This window comes from Microcaecilia unicolor, chromosome 5 (genome assembly GCF_901765095.1).
Source record: "Microcaecilia unicolor chromosome 5, aMicUni1.1, whole genome shotgun sequence".
Taxonomy (NCBI): Eukaryota; Metazoa; Chordata; class Amphibia; order Gymnophiona; family Siphonopidae; genus Microcaecilia; species Microcaecilia unicolor.
Window position 1 is genome coordinate 65,294,338 of NC_044035.1, and position 21,321 is coordinate 65,315,658.

General features: G+C 47.8%; 1 protein-coding gene across 2 annotated transcripts in view; it reads left to right on the plus strand.

Annotated features, from left to right (window-relative positions):
* The first annotated feature begins 820 nt into the window (after positions 1 to 820).
* The window catches only part of MGMT (O-6-methylguanine-DNA methyltransferase), a 580,807-nt gene continuing 560,306 nt past the window's right edge, over positions 821 to 21,321 (plus strand). The window contains exon 1 of one of the 2 annotated variants that reach the window (XM_030202962.1): positions 821 to 944. The gene's annotated coding sequence lies outside the window, so the exon portion shown is untranslated. The remainder of the gene's footprint in view (positions 945 to 21,321) is intronic. The other variant, XM_030202963.1, reaches the window with a different exon arrangement.

Consider the following 21,321-nt stretch of genomic DNA (forward strand, 5'->3'; position numbering starts at 1 on the left):
CTACCCTAGGTATGCCACTGCTCCCTACATTCCTCCCCGGGAACTCCGTTCACTGGGTAAATTTCTATGTGCTCCCTTCTCCTCCACTGCTAACTCCAGACTCGGTTCCTTTTATCTTGCTGTACCATATGCCTGGAATAGACTTCCTGAGCCAGTAGTACGTCAAGCTCCATCTCTGGCCGTCTTCAAATCTAAGCTAAACGTCCAACTTTTTGATGCTGCTTTTAACTCCTAACCCTTATTCACTTGTTCAGAACCTTATTTTATCATCCTCACTTTAATATCCCCTTATCTCTTGTTTGTCCTGTTTGTCTGTCCAAATTAGATTGTAAACTCTGTTGAGCAGGGACTGTCTCTTCATGTTCAAGTGTACAGCGCTGCGTACGTCTAATAGCGCTTTAGAAATTATAAGTAGTAGTAGTAGTATTAAGTTATGTCCAATAAAAAAGGTATCATCTTATTTTCTTTTCCATGTTTTGTTTTGTTTTATTTCTATTGATTACCTTTAAAAGTGGACTACTCATTTAACCGATGAATCTTGACAGGTAAAGAAAAAAAAAAAGAAGGCTATGCTACAAGAAAAAAAATATATACATTCAGCCTGCCTTTTCACATAATACAGCTAGGGTTTGATCTCTTCTCAAAACGTAGCTTAAAGAAGGCACACATACAGTTACACACAACTTCAGCGTGTAGTCAGCAGCCCCACCTCTCTTTCATTCTCGCTCTCACAGGCTGTGAAAGAAAGTTGTAACTAGCAGTAACCCCCCCCTTAATCTGAGGGCTTTAGCAGCAGTTTCCTGTTTGCTCTGAAGCTGAGCGCTCCGCCCCTTTAGCTCCGAGCTGTCCCTCCCCAAAGAGCAACACACTGCACACACTTGAGGAGACATTAAGCAGGAAGGCACTGCTGCAACTGGCTAGCCGACTAAAGTAACGTGGTCAGGGTAAGATAAGCTAGGGGCTTTGATTTTTCTGTTTACTTAAGGCTTTTCTGTCTCTTTTTTTTCTTACACTTCCGCCCACAGGTTGCGGGCCCGCCTCTCTGGCCTGAACCTCTGCTGCAACGATTGAAATAACAAAAGGTGTAAAATCTGTTGCTCCATGATACCAGTCTTAAACCTTTATTAGTAAAGTTTCATTTTTGAATACGATAGCATTCAGTTTCCCTGTTAGGAGTACATGCACGCAGTATAAAGTACAAGCAGGCAGAATTATTTGTTTGAAGTAGGAGGGTTTAAGTTTGATGAAAGAATTGTTAGGGGTAGCGGAAAATATTTTTGGTTGGAGCCATGGTGCCACTGCCTTCCCCGAAATGTACCTTAATGCATCATGGTAGTCTAGTGTGGTGCCCTCTTCGAGACAGGAAAAAATCCAGGTTTGCCAGATAGTAAAACATTTTCACGCCCAAAAATAGTGTGCGGAGAGCGGGCGATAGTTCTGATGACCCCGTAACTCGCCTATTTGTCAAATTTGGAGCAGGACTGAGACTTCAGATGTACAAAGCAGAGGCATATCTGGTCTCCGGCGGTAGGGGGGGGGCCAGAGCCAGAGGGAGGGGGCACATTTAACTCCCCCCCCTCCCGCCGCCATTACCGGACCCCCCCACCAGCACCAACGACTCTCCACCCCCCTCCCGCTGCCAGCCCTCCCCCATTGCAGTTTCTTTTGCGCCGAGGTCCGCTTCCTCCTGGGCCTTTAAAACTATTTCTTCAGCTGGCGGGGGACCCCAACCCCCGCCACCGCCAGCCAACCCGAGGTGACGTCTTTCAAGTTCTTCGTCCGCCGTGGCCGACGTGCTGGAGTTGAGCGGCTGAATCCAGTTTGGAGTCTGACATCGCCGAACGTCGCATGACGTCAGACTCCGAACTGGATTCAGTTGCTCAACTCCAGCACGTCGGCCACGGCGGACGAAGAACTTGAAAGACGTCACCTCGGGTTGGCTGGCGGGGGTTGGGGTCCCCCGCCAGCTGAAGAAATAGTTTTAAAGGCCCAGGAGGAAGCGGACCTCGGCGCAAAAGTAAGAAACGGGAGGGTGGGAGGGGGGACCAGGGCGAAATCTGCGGGGGCCCAGGCCCCTGTGGCCCCACGCAGATACGCCCCTGGTACAAAGCATCACTCCAAGTTTAACCTACTGGTGCAGGTGCCCAAAACCCACCACCTGCAGCCATTGGAAACTTGCAGCCACTACTAAAACCTACCCCCCCCCCAATTCTTTGGGAAACCACGGTGCTGATGACCCTGAAGACCCCCCACTCTTTTCTGCCTGCTGCTGCTTCAAAATGGCTGTCGAGACTTCAAGTGGTGGAAGTCTTGCAAGGCTACCACTTGAAGACACTAGGCAGTGAGCAAAGTCAGGAAAGAGTGGGGTTCATTCCTGCCTCAAAGAGGCCACCATTAGACCACCACAGCATGTTAAGTAAGTTTGGGGAGGGCACCCTGTGGATGGAGTCTTGTGTGGGTGGGGGGAGGAAGGAGGGAGGGCTGGAAAAAATGATTGGTGAGGGGGACGTACATGGGGGAAAGGGTAAAGAATGGACATGGATGAAGGGGGGATATGCTGCTAATGGATGTTTACATTTTTTGGAAATGTACATCCTTTCTACTTTTGTATTTGGTTATTTTTACCAGTATTTTCACTGCTTATAGAATCTGTCTTTCTTGGGGGGTCAAGGTTACGGTGTGGTGGGAGTTTATTTTTTTGTGTTCACAATTTGTCTCCACAAGTATGGTAACCCTATTTGGAGGGAACAAGGGGACAAATATATCTCCAGCTGAGCCCCAAGCAGTATGGTTGCTGATAATAGCTGGCAAGTTACCCAGTTCGAGTCTGGAGATTTTGGGACTGCCCTGGTTTTGCATTTACATCCCAAAGCAGTTTGGGGTTTGTAGTGCTTGATCTTGCCCATTGAATTGGTGCTGCAGGTCCTGTGGAGGGCATAATCGAACAGGGACGCCCATCTCTAAGGACGTCCCGGCGAAGGGGCGGGGAAACTGCTATTATCGAAACAAGATGGGGGTCCATCTTTCGTTTTGATAATACGGTCGGGGACGCCCAAATCTCAACATTTAGGTCGACCTTAGAGATGGTCGACCTAAATGTTGTGGTGGGCAACCTTAGAGATGGTTGTCCCCGGTTTTCGGCGATAATGGAAACTGAGGATGCCCATCTCAAAAATGACCAAATCCAAGGCATTTGGTCATGGAAGGAGCCAGCATTCGTAGTGCACTGGTCTCCCTGACATGCCAGGACACCAACCGGGCACCCTAGGGGGCACTGCAGTGGGCTTCACAAATTGCTCCCAGGTGCATAGCTCCCGTACCTTGGGTGCTGAGCCCCCCAACACCCCCCAAAACCCACTCCCCACAACTGTACACTACCATAGCCCTAAGGGGTGAAGTGGGGCACCTACATGTGGGTACAGTGGGTTTCGGGTGGTTTTGAAGGGCTCACATTTACCAGCACAAGTGTAACAGGTGGGGGGGGGGGGGGGATGGGCCTGGGTCTGCCAGCCTGAAGTGCACTGCACCCACTAAAACTGCTCCAGGGACCTGCATACTGCTGTCATGGAGCTGGGTATGACATTTGAGGCTAGCAAAACATTAAAAAAATTTTTTTTTTTAGGGTGGGAGGGGGTTGGTGACCACTGGGGGAGTAAGGGGAGGTCATCCCCGATTCCCTCCGGTGGTCATCAGGTCAGTTTGGGCACCTTTTTGAGGCTTGGACGTGAAAAAAAATGGACCAAGTAAAGTTGACTAAGTGCTTGTCAGGGACGCCCTTCTTTTTTCCATTATTGGCCGAGGACGCCCACCTTTGCTACGCCTCCGACACGCCCCTGTGAACTTTGGTTGTCCCTGCGACGGACTGCAGTTGAGGACGCCCAAAATTGGCTTTCGATTATGCCGATTTGGGCGACCCTCAGAGAAGGACACCCATCTCTTTTGAAAATGCCCCTGATAACGTACCTGTTTGCGGTGGCCAGAAATCCAGGACTAGCCCCAAATCTCCAGCCTGGAACTGGGTAAGTTAGGATCTCTGATGCTATGCAAAATATTGGTAGGGCTATGGCCCTTGTGATCCACCCCGTTCTGTGTGGAGGATTAGCCTAGTGGTTAGTGCAGCAGACTTTGATCCTGGGGAACTGTGACTCTGGGCAACTCAGTTAACCCTCCATTGCCCCAGGTACAAATAAGTATATACTATGTAAACCGCTTTGAATGTAGTTGCAAAAACCACAGAAAGGCGGTATATGAAGTCCCATATCCCATTTTCTTTCCCCTGTTGTGGCTCTTGAAATCAATGTATAAATCATGAGCAGTGAGCTGGAGACAGTCTCCTGTTGTTTCGCTGAGAATGAGAGACAATACCTTTCCATAGTACAAGTTGATCCTTTTGGGAACATGTCAGGGCAAAGACCTTGGTGCCTAGGAGCACAACATTTTTGTTAAGGTGTAATTAAAGGAGGTCTAGAAGCCAAGCTTAGCCTGCTCTCTCTGTACTATACTTTGTATTCCTACTACTATGTAAGCCGCATTGAACCTGCTATGAGTGGGAAAGCCCGGGGTGCAAATGTAACAAATAAATTAAACCTCTTGTTAACAAAAATTCTCCTCCCCTTTTTCCGACCCAGCTGAGTGGCCCAAACTGGATGAGAAGCGGAGGTATTACAGATGGGCAGTGTCCTGTAAATCAGATGCCTCGTGGTCCTCCTTTGCTGCGCTAGCTCTGACTTCAGAATATGAACTGCAGGACTCTGTGGTATCCTGTGAGGGTCATATTCTTCTGCAGTCAGAGCTAGTGCGGCATGCAGATACTTTCCTCCTGTTTTGTGCTGAAAAGTGCAGGAGGGGAGAGATAGGAAAGATGGAGGATAAGCTGGAGATGTCTAAGAAGAGGGTGTGCACACTATAAGTACCATGTGGTTGGGTGGGAAAAGAGCTTCTTGCCTGTGTTGTGTGCTGGAATGGGGAGGATAAGGGAAGGAAGACAAGCTGAGGATACTGCTGTGGGGGGGGAGGGGGCAACAAGGAGAGGGATGAGGACGTGTATTGAGGGGATTTACTGAAAACTATGGGGAGAGTATACGTTGAGGGGATGAGTTTGAGAGAGAGCTGCGAGTTATGGGGTGGGGTGGTGTTCAAAACTATGGTGGGGTATGCAGAGTGGTGTGCTGGTAAATGTTCAACATAATGTGACAAAGAGAGGGAACCAAGTACAGAAAAAGAAGACCAAGCAAAAAAACAGCACAAAGGGCCTTTAAAAACAAAAGGAAACAGTTTTTTCATTAAAAAATCCTTTAATAGTGAACTTTGATTGAAGAAAGATCCGACACGGGCTGTGTTTTGGTGCTACCGCACCTGCTTCAGGGGTCTGCATTAAACATATTACAGTAAACAATAAAAAAAAAATAATAACACAATCAACTAGATGAATATATAAATAAAAACACTTTGATCCTTTGTCATTGGTGTGGTGAGTTATTTTCTTATCATTTCTGTTCTTCATTGATTATATATATCTATATATATATCTATATCTATATCTATATATATATGTATACAGTATATATATAATTTTTATATGTGTATCTAATTTTTTCCTTAGACACACTTTCTTTTGATCTAAGTTTATTTGCATGTGTTCTTACTATCAAATGAAATATATTGTCTTACATATGAAATTTTTTTTAACAAACATAATTTATATTTGCCTTATTTCTTTGTTAATGAGTGGGTACAAGTTTGAAATACATATTTTATTTTATGTATGTATCTAGATCTTTTATCTATTTTGTTTCATTTATATTCTTAGTTCCTATCAAAGTGATTTTATTTATATATTTATTTATATATTCATCTAGTTGATTGTGTTATTATTATTATTTTTTTGATTGTTTACTGTAATATGTTTAATGCAGACCCCTGAAGCAGGTGCGGTTGCACCGAAACACGGCCCGTGTCGGGTCTTTCTTCAATCAAAGTTCACTATTAAAGGATTTTTTTAATGAAAAAACTGTGTTCCCTTTTGTTTTTAAAGGCCCTTTGTGCTGTTTTTTTTGCTTGGTAAGTGTTCAACGACATGCTCTCTTCCTGGTCCACCTCTGCGCCCCCCCCCCAAAAAAAAATAAATTGCAGAACTGGCTATAGCCGGGGAGAGACCCCCCCCCCCAAAAAAAAAAAAAAACAACAATTGCAGAACTGGCTATAGCCGGGGAGAGAGCCTGGGGGAGGGCGGGGGGCAATGCATTACTCTCTCCAGGAAAAAAAAATTAAATGCTCCCAGGTTCCAATCTAATTCATGTTTAATGTGGGATAAAATGCCATAAATAAGTAAATAAATATAAACTTTTAATGTTGAGCACCTGATTCTCAAAGTGGACATTTTCCAAACACTATAATGAAAATAATATGATTTTTTATACCTTTGCTGTCTGGTGACTTTGTTTTTCTGATCATGCTGGCCCAATATCTGATTCTGCTGCTATGTGTCCTCTTAACTCCATTTCCAGGGTTTCCTTTCCATTTATTCCTTTACTTTCCTCCTTTCTTCTTCATTTTTTGCCCTACATCCATTAGTAAAAGCTGGGTCCTCCGCAGACTTGACTGTCCAGTGGGTCCAGCTTCTGCCTATTTTCTCCATCCATGTGCAGTTTTTCTGCTCTCTTCCTTTTCCCTCACCTCATCTCCTTCCTCTCTCTTCCCTCCTCTCCATCCATGTCCAGCATTTCTTCTCTCCCTCTCCCTTCCCTCTCCTCCATCCATATCCAGCATTTTTTCTCTCTCCCTCCATCCATGTCCAGCATTTCTCTATTCTCTCCTCCATTCATATTCATCTCACTTCCTCTCTCTTCCCTCCCCTCCATCCATCCATCCATGTCCAGCAGCCCTCCTCTCTCCCCTGCCCTCCCCTCCATCTGTCCATGTCCAGCAACCCTCCTCTCCTCTCCCCTGCCCTCCCTTCCATCCGTCCATGTCCAGGAACCCTCCTCTCCTCTCCCTTGCCCTCCCCTCCTTCCGTCCGTGTCCAGCAACCCTCCCTTCCTCTCCCCTGCCCTCCATCCGTCCGTGTCCAGCAACCCTCCTCTCCCCTGCCCTCCCTTCTGTCTGTCCATGTCCAGCAACCCTCCTGTCCTTGCCCCTCTGTCCATCCACGTCCAGCAACCCTCCTGTCCTCCCCCCTGCCCTCCCTCCATCTGTCCATGTCCAGCAACCCTCCTGTCCTCTCCCCTCTCCTCTCCTCCCCTCCATCCGTCCATGTCCAGCAACCCTCCTGTCCTCTCCCCTGCCTTCCCCTCCATCCGTCCTTGTCCAGCAACCCTCTCCCCTGCCCTCCCCTCCATCCACCCATCCATATCCAGCAATTCTCCTCCCCCCCTCCATATCCAGCAATTCTCTTCTCTACCCTGCCCCCTCCATCCATCCATACCCAGTGATTCTCCTCACGCCCCTGCCCTCCCCCTCCCATCCATGTCCAGCAATTCTCCTTCACCCTCCCTCCCTTCCTGCTCCCATCCATGTCCAGCGATTCTCCTTTGTCCCCGCCCTCCCCTCTCATCCATGTTCAGCGATTCTCCTTTGCCCCCGCCCTCCCCTCCCATCTATGTCCAGTGATTCTCCTTCGCCCTCCTCTCCCGCTCCCATCCATGTCCAGCGATTCTCCTTTGCCCCATCCTCCCCTCTCATTCATATCCACCTGCTCGCCCTCTTCTCCCCCCAACATCCCCTTTTGTTCCTGCCACAGTGTCACCCTGTGTGGTTTAAATCTTTTTTTATTTACCTCCGTCGTAGCAGCCGCATCATTGAAAGCCCTGCCCGTCTCTAGCCTTCCCTTCATGAGTTCGTTCCCTCAGAGTCCCACACTCGCGGAAAGAGGAAATGACGTCAGAAGGAGGCAGGACTCTGAGGGAACGAACTCACGAAGGGAAGGCTAGAGATGGGCAGGGCTTTCAATGACGCGGCCGCTGCAACGGAGGTAAATAAAAGATTTAAACCTCCCAGGCGGCGCGGGGCGGGCGCAGGCAAATGAGGGCTGTGGGAGGTGAGGTAAGTGGGGTAAGCATGGCCTGTGGCACTCTCCTGCCATGCTTACCTCATTTACTGGAGCCGGCTCGCCATGCTAGAACAACCGGCTCGCAAGATCTTAAAACAATTTAACAGCCGGCTCTTTAGAGCCGGCTCCAGCACACCACTGGATATACATCTGGTGAGGGCAGGGGTAGGATTGAAAGAGCTACATGTGGTATGTGGGGAGAGGGGCCTTAGATGAACTAAGGGGATGGGTGTGGTTGAGTACAGGAGGGGTGTATGGGCTGGGGGGAAAGTATGAGAAGAGCTATGGATGTTTGTGTGGAGAGGGAGCTAAGAGGATGTGTGTACCCAAGGAGGGATTTGAGAGAGAGATGTAGAGAAAACTGTGGTGGGGTGAGGAAGGGAGAGAAAAAGAAAGCAGGGGATGTCCACTGGGATTGAACTTCTCAGGGAGCAAAGTGGAAAGGAGATCAAGCTTAAGGAGGGATTCAAGCTACTTGGGGAGTGAGGTAACCAGAGGAAGGGGCCCACGTTCTGTCTAATTGTAATTTATTTTATAGCATCAGTTTTGAAGAACCCACACAGTTGCAGGAACTTGTACATGTGTGTCTTGCAGTTAGCTTTCAGAAGAACATTATACAGGTAGTTTCATTACTGAAAATAGCCACAAGATATGCACAGTAAGTATTCACCTTGTACCTACAATTTCTATGGGTCAGCTTGCACATGTAGATTTGAAAATAAAACCTATGCGTGTATTTTCTTTCCTTAGCCTGTCTCCCTTTTTTTTTTTTGCCACACTAAAACTAGCTGCCAAAGGGTCAGTTTTCACCCATAAGGATCTCACCAAGTAACTCTTTAGCTGACTAGCCCTCCCCCCCCCCCCCATTTACATAGACATGCGGCAGTGCTAACACAACCCATTCAAAGTGACTGGGCTGTGTCAGCATTGCCATACAGCTTTGTAAACGGGGAGGGGGGTAGGCATTGGAATGGTCAATATACTTAAAATCTGCATAGGAAAATAACATTCACCATAGCCTCTGAAAAGGTGGATATCTTGATAAGCTCCCTGAATGTTAATCAGGCTTGTGCTCTTTCACAGGAGATATTTTATTTCTGGAAATTTGGTGGCTGTCTTTTAGATACTATTTATCTCTCAGCCTTCTCTCCTTTACCCTCTGCTGAGTCTGTCGGGAGCCTTCTTGTCAAATGTGTGTCTCCATGATCAGTTTTGTGGCAGATGAAATTCCACTGTGGTGAGGAAGAGAAAGCAAATATTGTCATTAGCATGTGTAGGGCCCCATTTAGAACAAAATCATTTAAAATTTCAAATCTGTGACCATTTTTAAAACACAGGGCAGATATATTACTTAATCCGTGCCAGTCCAATCCAGAGCAGTGAGGGATATATTCTCCTTCCTGGTCTCAGCAAGGAAGGTGGCTGGTAAAGCTGGTAAAGAGAGGGTCCGCTCAAGGCTATCTAATGCCCTACATGAACTTTCAGCCTTGTACGCACCCCCCTCCTGCAACGTCCAGCACTTCCCCTTCCTTCCCCTCCCATGTGTCCAGCATCTGCCCTTCTCTTGCTCCTATGAGTTACCCAGGATCTCCCCCCTTGCCTACCCCCACCCAAGTATCCAGCATCTCTCCTTTCGTTTCCTAACCCCTCCCAGGTGTCTAGTATCTCGCATTCCCTTCCCAATCCTCCCACCCCCTTCCCTCAGATTAACCCAGGAACAAGAGTGTATGGCTCATCAGATATGTAGGAGTATTTGTCACACTTATCCCCCCAGCCCTAGATCCACTAGCTCTCCCTGATATGCTGGCAACAGAGAATGACACCCAGGAAAAATACAGTAGTTTATTTTAGGTCACTGTAGTTCCTTGACTCCTGCCAGACCAGTTCAGATCAGTGAGGAAAATACTTTTCCTGCAGCAGGAGGAAGCAGAGTAAATTTCTGCTCCATTCACTATAAGCTATATATATATCTACTATAATAATTTGCACCTCCAATGTTCTGAAGCTGTCCATGGCACACTTGAAGTGAAGCGTTCATAAGGTTCGTCAGTCTGTCACCATCTCTCTCTCTGTTCTGCCCTCGCGTCAAAACGTGATGATGTCGAGGGCGGAACAGTGAGAGGGAAGGGCACGCTGCATAGTTGCCAGGCAAAGGAACGCGATGTCACATGCATGAGGGTGTCGTCATCCCTCCCTTCGAGTCCCAGTCTCCCTTCCTCCAATTTTTTAAAGTCATCTTCACTTACTAAGTCAGGGTTACGGCGGCGGGCAGCAGTGGTAAAACGGGTGCAGGCTCGGGCCTTCTCTCTCTCAGCTGTGGTCCCGCCCTCATTTCCTGTTTCCACAAGGGCGGGGGACGACGACCCTGGAACTCGGAGGAAGGGAGGGGAATAACGACCCTTCAACTCGGAGGGAGGGGGGACGACGACCCTGGAACACAGATGGAGGGGAGACACGAACTGGGAGGGAGAGGGGGGACACTGGAACTGGGAGGGAGGGGGGGGGGCTCCTGGCACACACTCTCAATCTCACACACACACTCTCTCACAGACACACTCGCACCCAGTCTCACTCTCTCTCTGTCATACACACACACACTCGCACATTCACTCTCTCTCTCTCTCTCTCTCACACAGTCTCTCAAACATACACACTCCGAGGAAAACCTTGCTAGTGCCCATTTCATTTATGTCAGAAACAGGCCTTTTTTACTAGTTTTTTTTAAATAAAGCTGTCTCCATAACTGAGCTTTTGCATCTTTTATTACATATTGCTCAATGTTTAAGCTCATATATTGATGTATTCCCCCATTTTTCAGTAAGTTGTGGAACCTGTGGTATCTCCCTCTGTCACTCCCAATACCCCCCCCCCCCCCCGCCATTTCTTGGGCAGTTTCCTGATCTGGTCTGGCAGGACTTGGGGAATGTGGGTAGCAAAGAAGAGCAGACTATGTGTAATTGCAGACCGTCTGCAATTACATATGATGTGCTCTTCTTTACTACTCACATTGGATCTTGCAGACCGTCTGCCATGTTGTGTTACAGGAATCAAGGAATGACAGTTATCAGGTGAGACATAATTGTACTTTAATTTTCATCCATGCCAGACCAGTGGGATGTACAAATTTGCAAAGGACTTGAAGATAATACACAACCAGGGTCCAGACAGCCTCATGGGTTGAGTATAGGTCAGTTTTGCTGAAATATAACTGTAGAGCAATGATATTAACATCTCTTCATCCCTATTTTGTAACGTTATAGACTATACCTGAGATCCAGAAAGCAAGCTGCCTTTGGAGCAGCATTTCTAGTGGCAGCGGTGGACTCCCCCAGCTCCAGATGAAGAAGGCTTTTGTACATCCCTCTGGTTTGGCGTGGATGAAGAGGAAAGTACAGTTATGACTTACCTGATAATTGTCATTCCATGAATTCTGCCAGACCAGTTCAGGAGACTGCCAAAGAAATCTGGGGAGTAGTGAGAGAGAGAGAGAGAGAGAGAGAGAGATAACCATGGGTTGCCCAACTTAGTGAAAAAAGGGGGAATGCATTGGTATATGACGGTAAACACTTTAGAAGTAGTATAAGAAGCAAATACTCTAATGAAGACAGCTTGATTAAAAAAAAAAAAATATATATATATATACTAGCCGTTGAGCCCGTAAAAACGGGCTAGTATAGGAAGGGGGGGGGTTGAAAGGCCCCCCCCCGCCGCTGAGTTTGCCGCTCCCCCTCCGAGTTGCCCCCCCCCCCGGAGCCATCGCCACCCACCTTCCACCCGGTCGGGCCCTCGCTCCGCTATTGAAACAGCGAGGGTACGCAGCACAAAGCTCTGCTGGTGAGCTGCCGTGGCCTTCCTTCTTCTTCTCTGCCTGTGTCCCGCCCTCGTGTGACGTAACATCGTCGAGGGCGGGACACAGGCAGAGAAGAAGAAGTTAAGGCCGACTGCAGCTCAGCAGAGCTGTGTGCTGCCTGCCCTCACTGTTTCAATAGCGGAGCGAGGGCCCGACCGGTTGGAAGGTGGGTGACGGCAGCGACTCCGGGTGGGGGGAGCGTTAGCGACGGCGGTGTCCCTCGCAAATGCGCAGTAGAGACCCTCTCTGTTCCGCCCTCGTCATCACGTATTGACGCGGGGGCGGGGCAGAGAGGGTCTCTACTGCGCATTTGCGAGGGACACCGCCGTCGCTAACGCTCCCCCCACCCGGAGTCGCTGCCGCCACCCACCTTCCACCCGGTCGGGCCCTCGCTCCGCTATTGAAACAGCGAGGGTACGCAGCACAAAGCTCTGCTGGTGAGCTGCCGTGGCCTTCCTTCTTCTTCTCTGCCTGTGTCCCGCCCTCGTGTGACGTAACATCGTCGAGGGCGGGACACAGGCAGAGAAGAAGAAGTTAAGGCCGACTGCAGCTCAGCAGAGCTGTGTGCTGCCTGCCCTCACTGTTTCAATAGCGGAGCGAGGGCCCGACCGGTTGGAAGGTGGGTGACGGCAGCGACTCCGGGTGGGGGGAGCGTTAGCGACGGCGATGTCCCTCGCAAATGCGCAGTAGAGACCCTCTCTGTTCCGCCCCCATCATCACGTATTGACGCGGGGCGGGGCAGAGAGGGTCTCTACTGCGCATTTGCGAGGGACACCGCCGTCGCTAACGCTCCCCCCACCCGGAGTCGCTGCCGTCACCCACCTTCCAACCGGTCGGGCCCTCGCTCCGCTATTGAAACAGCGAGGGTACGCAGCACAAAGCTCTGCTGGTGAGCTGCCGTGGCCTTCCTTCTTCTTCTCTGCCTGTGTCCCGCCCTCGTGTGACGTAACATCGTCGAGGGCGGGACACAGGCAGAGAAGAAGAAGTTAAGGCCGACTGCAGCTCAGCAGAGCTGTGTGCTGCCTGCCCTCACTGTTTCAATAGCGGAGCGAGGGCCCGACCGGTTGGAAGGTGGGTGACGGCAGCGACTCCGGGTGGGGGGAGCGTTAGCGACGGCGATGTCCCTCGCAAATGCGCAGTAGAGACCCTCTCTGTTCTGCCCCCATCATCACGTATTGACACGGGGCGGGGCAGAGAGGGTCTCTACTGCGCATTTGCGAGTGAGTACAACACTCGCCATTTATATATATTGATATATATGATATATATATATATATATATATATATATATATATATATATATATATATATATATATATATATATATATATATTGACAGGTTATAGTGGTTGGAGCAGGATTTTGCTCTGCTGTCTCCTGCAGGGTGGGTATATTCCTCACTGATCCGCACTGGTCTGGCAGGACTCAAGGAACTAGAGTTTATCAGATAAGGCATAATTAGTTTTTCAAGATTATTACATTTTTGCTGTAATAGTTCATTGGTGCACTATATAGCATAATATTTTCAGGTCTTCCTTGCCTGTCATTTGATTTTGAGTGATATACCATCCTGTCTGCATCCAAGAATATTTTAATGGCAAGCTTTACGTAACTGACTGCAACACAAGAAAAATTTGTGTAATACTGGATGAAAATTGTATAGTAAATTCAAACTGACAGAAAATAAACATTTTTCCATCTTTTCTGTGTCTCTGATTTTATTTCCCCATTTTTCTTCATAATTTTTTCCTTCATTGTCTATTTTACTGTCTTTTTTTTTTCTTTCTTTATGTTGTTCTAGTACTTTATCTTCATTTTCCTTGTTTTATACTTTACAATTTCTCTTACTGACTTAGCTTTAATACTAGGGCATGACCTCAGCTTTTTGCGATACTCCACTTGCAGCAAACCGTTCACCAACCTTGGCTTTTTTTTTCCTCTAGACTCTTTTTCTTGTATAGCTACCTGTTCTTCCAGGAAAGATAACAGACATAAATGTAGCATATAGTGACCTTGCATAGCTTCTTATGTGCCTATGTATAAGAAGATTGTGGTGTGCTTTACTAATTGACAGACTTTACAGGAAGCCAAAGATGTACTCATTCAGGGATCTAGTGGAGTGATGCAGTTGTACTTCACTTCAGGCAGAGGAAATATGGAGGAAGGGAGTTATCTGTTAGACTACCAAGGGGCAATCATCTACTAGTTTAGAAAGAACATGGGTCATAATGAATTCTTGAAACGTTAAAGACATCACTGTGACAGAAGACTAGAATGATTCCAGCAGTGTTTGGTTTCCACAAGCTGTGCCCCATTGAAAATTCAATGGAACATGAAGTGCTGATCTTTATTCATCTGAAGCCCAACCCCACTATAATTCCCCCTGAACCCCAGGTCAACTGCAGCACTCTTTTCTTCCCCTGCTGCAGTTCCATCCCATCGTATGCTTTATTTCATCCCCCCAGAATTGTTGTTCATCCTTTCAACCATAGTAGTCTTAAAAACCCACCTATTTTGGAAGGCGTTCAGTCTGGCACTAGCTGAAAGAGACCGACTGAACAGATTAATCTAGTACAATTGATTTGCTTGTTTTTTTACCCTTGAATATATGTATTCTTTACTATTTTTATTACTAATGGTATTTCTTTCCATTTTTCATTTGATTGTAAATGGGTCTTGTTCTGCTCCCAGAAGGGTGGTATATAAAATGCAATAAACCAAAATCCAGTACTCTCCCCCTCCCCTCCCCTCCTGCATAGTTCTTATATTCCACTTCCTGTTTCAGATGCTGTGGGCAAATTCCTTCAGCATAGCAGCATCACATTTTTGGAACTTGCCTGGCCATGCTTCTGTGCTTTACAAGACTGTACAGTTTTGCAAGTTCCATCTGTTTGGATAGTTGTACTTTTCTTGGGCCACACAGCTTTAGTGTGCGCAGTGAAGAATATGAGCACATGCTCTTTGTAATATATGAATATTTTTTAGCAACCAAGTGCTAAAAGGGTGCTGGACACACAGGAGGAAGAAGGTGAGGTGCTGGACCCATGGGCGGAGGGAGATTTGGAGGGAAGGGAGAGAGGTGCTGACCCGTGGGAGGATGGGGGTGTTGAAGGTAAGGGGGCGGTGCTGACCTGTGGGAGGACGGGGATGCTGGAGGTAAGGAGGCGGTGCTGGACCCGTGAGAGGAGGAGGTGCTGGAGGGAAGTAGGAGAGGTGCTGGATCTGTGGGAGGAGGGGGGGGGGTTGGAAATAAAGGGGTAAGTTGCTGGACTTGTGGGAGGAGGGGGGTTGTTGGGAAGGGGGTGAGTTGTATCTGTGGGGGGGGGGGTGTTGGAGGGAAGGGGGAGAGGTGCTGGTCCCGTGGGAGGAGGTGGGTGTTGGAGGGAAGGGGAGATATGCTGGTCTCATGGGAGGGGGTGGTGATGGAGGGCAGGGGGAGAGATGCTGGTCCCTTGGGTGGTGGAGGGAAGGGGAGAGGTGCTGGTCCCATGGGCGGTGGAGGGAAGGGGGAGAGGTGGTGGTCCCATGGGAGGTGGTGGAGGGAAGGGGGAGAGGTGGCGGTTCTGTGGGAGGGAGGGGGTGGTGGTGGAGGGAACGGGGAGAGATGGTGGTTCCGTGGGAGGGAGGGAGGGGGTGGTGAAGGGAAGGGGGAGAGGTGCTGCTGGTCCCATGGGAGGAGGTGGGTGGTGGAGGGAAAGAGGAGAGGTGCTTGACCAGTGGAAGGAGGTGGGTGGTGGAGGGAAGGGGGAGAGGTGCTGGTCCCATGGGAGTGTGTGTGTGGTGGAGGGAAGGGGGTCCCATGGGAGGGTGTGTGGTGGAGGGAAGGGGGAGAGGTGCTGGTCCCATGGAAGGAGGTGGGTGGTGGAGGGAAGAAGGGCGTTGGAGGAAAGAGGGTGAGGTGCTGGACCCGTGGGAGGGAGGGGGTTGTTGGAGGGAAGGGGGTGAGATGCTGGACCCTGTTTTTAATCTACCCCTCTATAGACCCCCGTGGGATCCTTCCACACGGAGGTGTACATGGGGTTTGTTCTTCTACGATCTTGCGGACCGCCTCCCTGAATTCCAGCGACACCCTTTCCCATGGGTATCGCTGTTGGGGAGGCATCAGAAGGCGCAGTTCAAATCTAATTCCCATGACCACAGCTTTCTGTCTATTTGGATCTAAGTGAATCTTTGGCCATTTATGTTCCCACATTAAATCTAGAAAAGAGCTATAAAACAGCTTCAGTGAAGAAAGCTTTTCCCTGTGGGTGTTGTAGGACAGGTAGAAGATAAAGACTAAGTTGAAATGAAGACAGAAATAGTTTAGTTATAGAAATATTCTTTAATTCTTACCAAGTCAGGTTGTAATCAAATACATTCAGCAGGCAGGTTTTGGGACCAACTGGCCAGAGCTTCGCCGTCAAGAAAGCGTAGGGGAATCTTCCAAAAATCTGTCTAATTCTCATCTCTTTTATAGTCTTTGGTCCCAATACAAGTCTATGGAGAGGGATTTTTTTTCTCTAATATTACTTAATCTGTGAGTCATGACCTCCGGTCAGGTGCCCACCTGCCCCTCCTCCCAAAGATTGCTTAATAATTTCAACTTTTACACTTTCACTTCCTCTTTTCTGATCTTATGACAGAGATCATGTGTTTTTATATCTTATGATACCAGAAGCCATTTTCTCTAACACATTCTCCATCTTAAGAACCAAACTTTTATCATTTGTATCTCTAATTTCCTCATCTTAAGTGTTACACTCAATTTGAAACTTGTACCAGGTTTCATTAAGACTCACCAAGCAGCTCTGCTTTTGCAAGCTCTCTGCTATAAGGCCATCAGTAGGTTATTGGGCCTAGTTAGTACTTTTCAGCTGTTCCAAGCTGTGTAGCTTGGCCCACCACCATTCCAGTGGATAGGTCTCAAGCTAGAACACATATTAACAACCCCTAGGAAGAGGGGGTTCTGCTGTAGGGGAGAGATGTGGGACCTGTGGGAGGAGGGTGTGCTATAGGGAAGGGAGAGAGGTACAGGAGGGGTGGTAGAGGCGCTGGACCCCTGGGAGTAAAGGGGTTCTGGAGGGAAGGGAGAGAGGTGCTGGACCCATGGGAGGTGGTGGGTGGTGAAGGCGGAGAGATGCTGGTGTCGTGGGAGGAGGTGGGTGGTGCAGGGAAGGCGGAGAGATGCTGGTTCCTTGGAATTAGGTGGGTGGTAGAGGGAACAGGGGAGGTGCTGGTCCCATGGGAGGGTGTGGGTGGTGGAGGGAAGGGGAGAAAGGTGCTGGTTTCTTGGGAGGGGTGGGTAGTGGATGGAAGGGGTAGAGGTGCTGGACCTGTAGAATGGGTGGGTAGTGGAGGGAAGGGGGAGAGGTGCTGGACCTATAGGAGGAGGTGGGTGGTGGAGGAAAGGGGGAGAGGTGCTGACCCATGGGAAGAAGGGGGTGCTGGAGGCTAGGGGGAGGTACTGAACCCATTGGAGGAGGGGGTGCTGGATGAAAAGGGAGTGTTGCTGGACCACTGGAACTAGGGTGGGGTGCTGGACCCATGGGAGGAAAGGAATGCTGGAGGGTAGGAGAGAGTTGCTGGACAAGTGGGAGGAGGTCGGAGCTGGAGGGAAGTGGAAGAGGTGCTGGACCCGTGGGGGTGAAGGGGAAGGGGTGTTGGACCCCGAGATGAAGGAGATGCTGTACCAGTGGGTGGAGATTCAGGTTCTGGACCAGTGTGAGAGGGTTGGGTTCTGGATCCATGGGATGAGATGAGTGGTGGAGGGAAGGGGAGTGGTGCTGGACCCGTGGGAGGGGTGTTGGAGGGAAGGGGGAGAGGTGCTGGAGGGAAGGGGGTGAGGTGCTGGAGCTGTAGGAGTGGGGCGATGCTGGAGGCAAGGCTGAGTCAAATACTGAACCTATAGTGGAAGGAGAAAGGGAAGGAAGGTGAGTCAGATGCTGGAACGGGTGGTGGTGGGGGAAGAGAGGGCGAGAAGCTGGGTAGAGTTGGGAGGAGAGAGACACATTGGTGTGGAAGAGAAAGAGAGAAGAAGAAGAAGCTGGATACTGAGAGGTACAGAAACAGAAGGGAAATGGTGTTCGGGGGGCATAGGTGAATGGTTGACTTAAAGGTAAGTAAAAATCTTACTCTTAGTATGATTTATGTTTTTAAGGGGATTTTTCTCCATTGACATGCAGGATTGAAGGGGAAGTTATCATCATAGGCTACACTTAAGATGGGGATAGTTTACCATTAACTCATGCTATTTTAGCACAGGTCCCATTTTATACAATGAGACCTAGTTACAAATAACTGGGATTAATGGTTAAATAACAACAGTAGCCCACATTGATAGCTTTCCCCCCTAAATCGGCACACAAGTGGGTAATGTCTGACACCATTGGGTCATAACAGGTCTTCCAGAGCTCAAAACTAATGTAAAGTTCTGAGTTTATACAGCTTTTCCTACGAGCAGTAATCCCCCTCATTCTTTTTCTTGCTTTGCTAAAAGGTACAAAAATGAAGCTCTCCAAGAACATTTTGAGTTTCTCTTCTTGTCCTACCAATGCTGTTGTCCTTTAATTTATTTTCTTTAGTTCATAAAACCCTCCAACCCAAAAAGTAGATTTTCTTAAAATTTTTATACCCTTTTGCGACACAAGCCCAACCACTGTCTAGGCCTAGACCAGCTTGTGCCAGAAAATAGCCAACAATGAAGGCCATGGATTGTTTGCATTGGTTTGGGGCCCATTTGCTCAGCAAAATTCATGAGTATGGCAGAATGTCCTCAAGAGCCAGAAACCTCAGTGGCCGCTTTTTTGGCAAAGGAAACATTACAGGGAAGAAGATCAGAAGAAATCATCGCAGAATGTGCAATGTTCAGCGGATCTTCTTCCTTCTGTCTTGTCTGCTCCTCTCAGGCAGTGCCTTCAGAAGTCACCTTGTGAAGAAAGGGCAGTGCCACAATCACTTAAGATGAGACTACCATAGTAGCCATTGTGCATTTCCAAAGGTTTGCTTTCAGCATTGTTGAAACCTCTCTACTGGGATTTCCTAAATATCCTGTTTCAATAGTATCCTTCAAGGATACACCACACTGAACCATGCATGCACTCCTGGGTGACTGTTGGCTCCCCCGCCCCATTCTAGTTTAAAAGCTGCTCTATCTCTTTTTTAAAAGTTAGCGCCAGTAGCCTGGTTCCATCCAGGTTAAGGTGGAGCCCATCCTTTCGGAACAGTCTCCCCCTTTCCCAGAATGTTGCTCAGTTCCTAACAAATGTAAATCCCTCATCCCTGCACCATTTTCTCAACCACACATTGAGAATTTGGGGCTCTGCCTACCTTTTGGATCCTTTGTCTGGAACTGGGGGCATTTCTGAAAATGTTACCCTGGAGGATCTGGATGTCAGCTTTCTACTTAAGAGCCAAAATTTGACTTCCAGAACCTCCCTCCCAATTTTTCGTATGTCATTGGTATCACATGTACCAAGACAGCTGGCTTGTCAGCACTATCTAAGATCTTGTCTAGATGACACGTGAGGTCCGCTGTCTTCGCACCAGGCAGGCAGGCAGATGACCAGGTGATCCTCACGTCCACCATCCATCCAGCTATCTATATGCCTGGGCAGAAGTTGTTGGAGATGTATCTTCAATGTGAGAGGATAGTGCATCCCCTGGTGGGCAGATCCTGGCTGCAGAAACAAAATGACTGTGAAGGAAGGATGTAGCTACTACTAAGCTGAAAATTGGAAAGCAAAATCTTAATATTTTTTGTGCGCTTATTTGCTGTGCTGATAACCATCCTAAGCAACTCTTCAAGGCTGTCCTTTCCTCCTCAATATTCCCTTGGTTTTCTTATCTGCCAACTAGTTTGTAGATTTTGTTCAGACTAAGATTTCAGCTATTAGGGAAATATTAATCCCACTTTTTCTCCTTTAGAGCCCATTGCTCTGTAGTCTTACCAAATTTGTGCCCAGGAATAAGAAATGCATGGCATTCTTTCAATATTCCCCGGTGCCCATGACAAATGGAATCGGAATAAGCACCCCCACAGGCAAAGATACAGTGGTGGTTCTGTTATACCTAAGTCATCATCAACTGCTAAACAGCAAGATTGAAATTAGGGATTTTGCCAGTACAGGAAAAGATAGTTATGGTTATGTTAGGCTTAAGTTTACCCTTTACCTTGATTCATCATTAACTGCTGAATAGCAAGATTGAAATTAAGGGTTTTGCCAGTACAGTCTTGAGATGATTTAAGCTTGTTAAGGCAGTAGGTCCTATCAAGTTACCTGGAATTCAAATCTTTCATCATCTAGATCAGTAAGCTGTGGGGTCCTAAAGGGATCAATATTTTTCCCCTACCCCTTTTAACCTCTTCTATCCTCACTGTTTATACACACACAGGGTTTTTGAGCCACTTCTTTTTCTTATGCTGATGATATTCTATATTAGTTTATCAAGCTACTGTTTGTTGGATCAGTGATCACAGCTGTACACCTCTTCTAGTTACCACTCTTTTTGGTAAGCAGATCTCCCCAGTTAATTCATTCCATTACTTAGGCATCATTCTAAATTCATATTAAATTTTTTCTCAATATATTTTGACAGTTCTAAAGACGGGTTTTTTTTTACCTTATGTCATTTACACTCAATCTGCAATTTTTTAGATACTGAAGCTTTGCAAACTTTACTACACCTATGTAGGTTCTCGATAAGATCATTGCAATGCCATCTATGCTAACATTTCTCAAACCAATCTAAAATGGCTACAAGCCCTGCAAAATACAGTGGCTCAATTTCTTTACAGGGTTAGATGTAGAGACATGTTACTCCCTTATTTCGCAGATTGTATTGGCTTCCAATTTGGATCAAATTCAAAATACTTACTCTGGCTTTTATAGCAATTCATGATGGTATGCTACTACTATTACTTATCATTTCTATAGTGCTACAAGGCATACACAGCGCTGTGCACCATACATGAAAAGACAGTCCCTGCTCAAAGAGCTTACAATCTAAATAGGACAGACAAACAGACAGAACAACTAAGAGGTAAGGGAATTAAAGAGGTGGGGATAAAAGGGTACGGGGCAAGTGAGTAGTGGTTAGGAGTCAAAGGCAGTGTTAAAGAGGTGGGCTTTTAGCCTGGATTTGAAAACGGCCAAAGACGGGGTTAGTCGTACAAGCTTGGGAAGTCTATTCCAGGCATGAGGTGCAGCGAGATAAAAGGAACGGAGTCTGGAATTAGCAGTAGAGGAGAAGGGGTCAGACGAGAGATTTATCCACAGAACGGAGTACCCGAGGGGGGGGGGTGTAGGGAGAGACAAGAGTAGAGAGGTACTGGGGAGCGGTAGAGTGAATGCACTTATAGGTCAGTAAGAAGTTTGAATTGAATGCGGAAACAGATAGGGAGCCAGTGAAGTGACTTGAGGAGAGGGCTAATGTGAGCATAGTGACT